The sequence below is a fragment of the Andrographis paniculata genome, unplaced genomic scaffold, assembly GCF_009805555.1.
Source record: "Andrographis paniculata isolate CXL003 unplaced genomic scaffold, ASM980555v1 Contig86END, whole genome shotgun sequence".
NCBI lineage: Eukaryota > Viridiplantae > Streptophyta > Magnoliopsida > Lamiales > Acanthaceae > Andrographis > Andrographis paniculata.
The window spans coordinates 229,303-236,743 of NW_026137624.1; the positions used below are offsets into that span (position 1 = coordinate 229,303).

A 7,441-nucleotide genomic window follows, 5' to 3' on the forward strand; every position below is an offset into this window, starting at 1 on the left:
CAACTCTTTAATTTATTACACTAAAAGACCAAAATAAATTATGCCCAAAATAAAATTTGTCCGACTCCAACAAACTTCCGGCGATTATTTTACGGGGTCTTACAATATCTACTACTCGCAGTAAACACATAAGCTCAGAACGTGAGGGCATATAAATTATAAAAAATAAAGGTCAAATCAACTTTCAAAACCATCAAAATAATGGCAATGAAAGTTATCACACACTTTTTTTATTTTTTATTAAACAACCAGTAAATGAAAATATATTGAATTTTCTTATTAAATGTATCCATAATTAACATATATATAGAGAAAGACGCATAGTGAAGTAAAATATGTTATAACTTCAGTTAAAGTCCTATATACTAGCACATTGAAAGCCAACATGTTACTTGATAGAGAAACTAAAATCGAGCTAGCAGCTCAACCAATAAGAAGACTTTAATTCATCACTAGATCATAGGAGAATAAGGTCAAAATTCTAAGCCTTGTTCGTCCGAATTTCTTTTGGAATTAAAACAAAATGTTTTCCAACATTTTATGTTATTGTAAACAAATGTATGGGACATAAGTTATGATGGCATTTATGTGGCTGTATATATAACCATTTTAAAATGACCCAAATTTACCATCACAAGTTCAAATATTTCCAGCCATTTAACCTGCTTGCTCTCTTAGTTGGTTGGCTCAATCATTCAATTAATTGCAGCTCAGCTATAAATTTTAGAAAATAAATAAATGGTCAAAATATAGTAACAATTTTATCTTTACAATCAGTGTGTTGTGTCCCATTAGTAATTTATCTTAGATAACTAAATCACACCATCAAAATAAGTGAATAAACATCACTCTTAGTATTCTTCATGTACATCTTCGAATTTTCCAGCATTGGTCACAACTCTTCAAAAAGTCATTAATCAAAGAACAACTCTGAATTTGATGCCTAAACCAAATGAAAAAATAGCAAAATTTGGCCCTACGCCACTAATTCATAGGTTAGCATTCATATACAGAACAATATTAACCAAACATACACCTTCACTTCATAATACTTTACGTTTAATCAACTGTGGTTTTTTTTTTCTTTCTAAAGAACATAAATGCTCAGTTTCATGTACTGTCAAAAAAATAAAAATTTATAGCAGAAATAATATTACCTCTAGAATAAAACTAAAGTAGAGAAACAATGTTCTGCATTTACAAGTAATCAAATACGAATATTCTTATAGCAGTTGCGATCAATATTCTGAGAAATGTATTCAAGAGCAAATAAAATGAAAACCAATTTTCAAAAGTACATAAATAATTCAGGTCTGATGAGATCATTGTCTTATTAAAGCAACATACCATGAATATTCGAGGGATATCTAGAGCTTCATCCGAGGGCTAACAGAATTCTTCACAATATTTGGAGATCCAGAACAGTCCGGCGACCTTCATGGAACTGAACCATCCCTGCAATGTTTTCAAAGTAAAGCCAATAAGTGTAAATGAATGGAAAATATATCCCGATTACACAAACAAGATGGAGAAGAATCTATACCAACTAATCTAGGCTAACAAAAATTAAACTAATTCACCTAGAAATTAATAAATAAACCGGCAATTGGCGAAGGCAGAAAGTAACCCAACTCTAGCAAACCGAACTAATTTTCCGCAGGCAGGGCAACTAGTAAAGGGATTAAATAGTTGGCTTTAAAATTTAGACAATCCATAAAAATGCAGCAGATTGTTAAGCTATACTAATATAAAATAAGAGTTTCTAAAGCTTACAATTTAACACTCTTGTTGATCTCGTTGTAATAGTGCAGCACATGATGTATGGCTTCTCCCGTATATCCAAAATGTATGCATCTATCCTAGCTTTTATTAAACTTCTTATCCTTGCAATATAAGTTTTTAATTATGTAGGCAACTGATCCAAATGTTTTGATGTATTTAATTCCTTGTTAAAATTACCACAATCTGATTAGAGGGAATGTAAACTCAATACATGCTTCCTGTTTATAAAGTTATAGCCCAGCAGAAGTTTATAATCTAACTATATAGATGGTTACAATCGGGAAGTATATCTATATTTCTTACAGTAGTATGTAACTTGGATGCTGGCAAGATTAGCCTTTCTAATCCATGAGATGCATCATTTATCAATTTGTTTTTATCCTCTAAATTTAGTTAAATGACACTCATGTTGCAATTGTTTTATTTCAGCCACTTCCCGAGATTGTTTCGCTTGTTAAGGATATTGTTGTGGAGTATGTCACAGGTATGGTAAGTCTTTGCTGGTAAAATTCTTTATATCTTATACAATAGGTATTGTAGTCCCCTTGTCATTCATTACATGAACATTGTTAATGATATACTATCAGGTCCATAAAGCTGAAGACGTTGCATCCAAAAGGGACAAGCTATTAACAGAGGACTTTCACTTTCTAATTGGAAAGGTATATTTAGCTCAAATTATGTTGTGGAGGATGTTCCTAATATTATCATTTCCCAAATAATATGAATACAAATGCTATTAAAATGCTTAAAAGATAAGGATGATTGTAGAATTTGCCGAAACTTAACCGTTGCACGGAATTGCTCTCAATGAATGAAGAGCTCAAGCAAGCAAGGAAGACATTTGAAGCATATGAAGAGAAATTAGCATCAATGAGTAAGAAATGTTGTCGGTGTCTCATTAACCTTATTCTCATTGAAAGTTTATGTTTACTTATCAAGGATTAAGCATTATCACAATGTACTTGCTTATTTTGTCCAGGATAATTCTCCTAGAGGGAATGAACTAGCTGCACAGCACATGCAGCAGAATGCAAACGTTCTGTAAACTTGAAAGTTAAATATTAAGATGAAGTTAGGTACATTTTAATAAGCTTTAGAAACTCTAGAAAAACATTTCCATAATAGATAATGGTATATAATAATAATTGAAGTAAATAGATAAATGGTGTGTAAGGAATGGGGATTTGTACATACTCCCTTGTCAACATTCTACACTTAATTTATCAATGTAATCCTTTTATATTGAGTTTAATACCTCAATATGCATAGATATGCATAATGACAGTCGGAGAAGCACACACTCAAAACGGACAAACCAATTTCTGGTGAGTAGATTGAGACAAAAAAACTACTTCTCCTTGAGCATGTCTAAATAAGCTTTACTCTATGAACAAGCTAACACAATCTGTTTTATAAAAATCCGGCTAATCCCCTCCAAAAACTCAGACATTGCAAATGCCAGTAATCCTCTCAAAAAACTCGAGAAAGCCCTGATACCACTTCTTTTATTCCCATTACATTTGTGTAATTACCAACAAAATAATTTCAACCATAATATTATCCAAAAGCCAAAAAATCGAATTTTAATTATCGATGCGAAACCTAGGTTTTAAATCCAAAAACCTATGTTGCAGAAACTTAATCAAACAAATGAACATCAACTAGATGAGTATTATACTATAAAAGAACATCAAACACACAAACACGTTAGGCTAACCAATCGTTCTAATTCACCCGTCGATTTTGTGCCCTAAAACGTAGCACGAACGACTGCCTTTGAACCTAGGCGATGAAGGTTGCCAGTTTACGGTAATTTCTTGGCTACCTTCCACCATCGATGACGGAGCGAGGGTGTAGGCGACGGTGGAGAATGGGTGGACGCAACGGCATTTCGGATCGGAAACTACTCTGTAATCTCGTTGATTGAGAGAAATACTTAAAATTTTTCTAAGTGTTTTGATTATATATATGAAAGTACGAAAGTCATAGAAAGCACATTCACATTTTTCATTTTTTTAAAATAAAAATTTTAGATTGGATTTATTTTTTTTAAGAAAATTATTCTAAATAATTTTTGAAATTTATGGAAAGCGTGTATTTTTTCTTTTAAATAATTTTAGATTGAATTTAATTTTTTAATTTATAATATTTATTTTTTTGTTGAGGTGTGTCCTCGTAACAAATATATAAGATAATTTTTCGTCAAAATTGTATTTATTACAGATAAATTTTCATAATAAAAGAAAAGAAAAAGGTTGACCACCAATTTTTTTTTTGTCTCGATATAATTCGTAACAAAAACCACTTTTTGTGATGCAATAATTGTTAGGGAACAATAACCCACTTCAAAAGTTCAATTTTTTTGTAGTGGATGCAGGAAAAACAAATATATAAAAAATACTCTCGACCCTACAATTTATAGGGATTCAAACTTCAATTAATATAATTTTCATTCATAATATTTTGAAATAGTTCTTTTTCAAGTTGATCGATATCATTGCAAAAATTTATTTTATTTTTTGATGATTTCGTACTTCGAACGAGTAATATTGAAATTAAAACTAATTATTTTTTATATGAAAAATTTCTCACACTAAATAAAAAATTGTTTATATAATTATATATTTTCATATTTTCAATACTTAAAATCAAGTCCATAAATAAAGAAATCAATATTATAATTAACGAATTGTCCATTAAATTAATTTAGATTCTTAGATCAATTTTTAAAATCTAACGAATATGATTTGTTCAGCAAGGTGATAAATTCAGCACCGGATCGCTAAAAATAATGTTGAACTATAAAACGCACTTAGGAAATCAATGGCGCAATACAAATACTCGTTCCTATGCATACATATATATATATATATCATCTCTTATGTTTAAGCTACTTTGATCAACGAAACTATTTCAAAAAATAAAATTGGATATTGTTAATGATTAATCTGATTTGTCGAAACAAATGATATGTTATGAATTCAAGAAAGCAATTAGCTTGCAACATATATCTTTGACCGTTTTCCAAAAGGTAAATTCTCTAATTAACGCAAAAATAACATATATGTTACACACAAATTTCTCCAATTTTCTAAATCTTCCTAAACATAAAACAAAATATTTAAAATATTGTTGATGTATTTTTTCAACAATAAAAAAGTAAAATCCGAAAATAGGCAATATCTTCGAATTTGATATATTTAGCGCCTGAGATTAGAAATCTCTAAACATTGTACGGTATAGAAAATAAACTGGAAATTAAAATACTGGAAATTAAAAATGATGATCCCCGAATCACTTGCTTTTTCGTCGTTTGAAGATGATTGAAGATACTCTGTCAGTTGCAAATCTCAATCCTTAAATACTTTTCAGAAACGGTACTGGAAACCGTCGCCCGAACGGTTATAACGCCTCTTTTTCAACCGTCTGCTAACTCCTCTTCTGCTGACACGTGCCCTCAGCCGACCAAATTATCACTCTTACTCGCTCTCAACCCAGTATCCGACCTCCACACCAACCGATTTTTCTTTCCAACCACGAATCTTCCACCTTTTTTGGACCGATCGCAGACCTTCCGCCTTATTGGATCGACTGCAGACCTTCCGCCTTGTTGGTCCGACCGCAAACCTCCCGACTCGCTGGTCCAGCCACAAACCTCCCAACTTACAAACCATCGGACTTGCTGGTCCAGCCGCAAACCTCCCGACTTACAGACCAACCGATCTGCAAACCATCCGACTTGTAAACCATCCGACTCGCAGACTTTCCGCCTTATGGACCACCCGACCTGTAGACCTTCCGACCTGTAGACTTTTCGACCTGCGGAGCTTCCGACCTGCGGACCTTCCGACCTGCTATTTCCTTAGAAATACATCTATTTCACCTGATTTTCTCGGAACACCCCTTAATCAGTCCAACAAACCCAATTGTAGACCTATTTTTTCCCTTTAACTTTGGCTCTTTAAGCTAATTATAAATTTCATACGTAACTTGTCCGCCGCCATCGGACTTTCAAACGTCATTCCTCAATCGCCGTTTGGAAGTTCGCAACATATATACAACCATACCTCCTTTGCAGAACCGTCTCTGCAACTGCAATCAATTACGGCAACACATTCTGGGCCACCAAACTCTGCAACCTCATAATCAGCCTTTCATCTTTCCTCGAATTTTGCAACTCCAGAACCATGGCAAATCAATATATACCTGTACTTCCTTTCGATGGATCAGTCCCCGAAACAGCTTTTGTGGCGACGAAAATGCTTACTCCAACCATCCGCCCATACTGCACTACCCCTGAAGACTCCAATCGAATGAGAGAGGTCTTGGAGGCAGGCAATCTACTAGCCATCAACAACCCCAACGACAATGCTATCCATCTCCATGATAACATCAAAACTCATCTGACGGACCCCAAAGATCCTACCGCACCTGGTACAAAAGGGTAGCAGAACACTTCCAGGATCAATGGAAAAATCAACAAATCGACCAGGGCATATTTCTGTCTACACTCCCATGCCATCTACATGAGAAGGTTCTTTTAGCGATGGCAGCGTTCTGGCACCCTGAGATGTGCGCCTTCTTTCTTCCAACAACCCCCATCAGCCCCACACTCATGGATGTGGCCATGATCGCACATCTCCCAATTGTGGGGGAAGACCCTGTAATGGGTGCCCTAGATGGGCAAGAGCCCAATGCAGACCATTTGGGCTGGTTACTAGCTAGCGTTAAGGAATGGAGTTGGACCAAATTCTTAAACGGCCAGCAAGGAGCAGACGGGACCCCTGTGACCGACGGGGAGCATACGACCTTCCTGCTCTTTTGGCTCTGTAAGTATGTTGTAGTTTCCCTTTCAAAATGTGTTCTCCCTTCTCACCTTGATTTAGCCATACATATAGCTTCGGGTCGTTTCTTCTTGTTGGGGACCCTCTTCCTTGCCAATCTTTTTGAGGGACTGTCCAGGGTTAGCACCCGTCTTACAGATAAAGATGGTAAAAAATTAGATACTGCCACATCTGGCCCTTTTTGGTTTTTAGAATTGTGGTTCCGTCTTTATTTCCCTGAAGCGTTTCAACTCGGCCACCCCCCTATTGCACCACCACCTGACAAATCTCTAGTAATAGCCCTTAACCGACTTTGTTTAGGTCGCAACAACCTTCAAGCATCCGACCCAATCATTACTGCCATTCTAGCCGATGATCGTAATAACTCCTATTTTTACATACATAGAAAGTACATCGGTTATGCGTCTGGCCTGTTTTGGCCATTCCCTGTATCTTCACCTTTGTCCGAACCAGACCCACTTCCTCATCCCACTTATTCCTTCTCCTGGGATGCTGCTCTTAAGCCCAAGTCCTTATTTATCATCAAGAAAATCGACAAGAAGGGGCACAAAGCGTTTTATACCTTCAGCTATCAGCCCCAGTTTTTAGCACGCCAATTCGGATGCCAGCAAGGCTTGCCTAGTCCCATCACCCATCCACATTTAACAATTCAAAGTCCAGATGGGAAAGTCATTCTTGAATTAATCGCCCTTTATGTATCCCAGCTCACCAACTACATAACTTGTAACTCCTACATTCCATTCAGAACTTCTCTAGCTTCAATTGAAACTTTCCGCGAATGGTGGTCGGTCACATGGGCCTTAATTGCTCCT

The 7,441-nt window shown here is 35.4% G+C and overlaps 1 long non-coding RNA gene across 1 annotated transcript; it reads right to left on the bottom strand.

Annotated features, from left to right (window-relative positions):
* Window positions 1-474: 474 nt before the first annotated feature.
* Window positions 475-3,717, bottom strand: LOC127241959 (uncharacterized). The gene is made up of 3 exons (XR_007836675.1): window positions 3,503-3,717; window positions 1,348-1,455; window positions 475-976 (listed from the first exon to the last, which is right to left on the bottom strand). It is a non-coding gene; the product is annotated as an uncharacterized LOC127241959 (long non-coding RNA).
* Window positions 3,718-7,441: the final 3,724 nt, after the last annotated feature.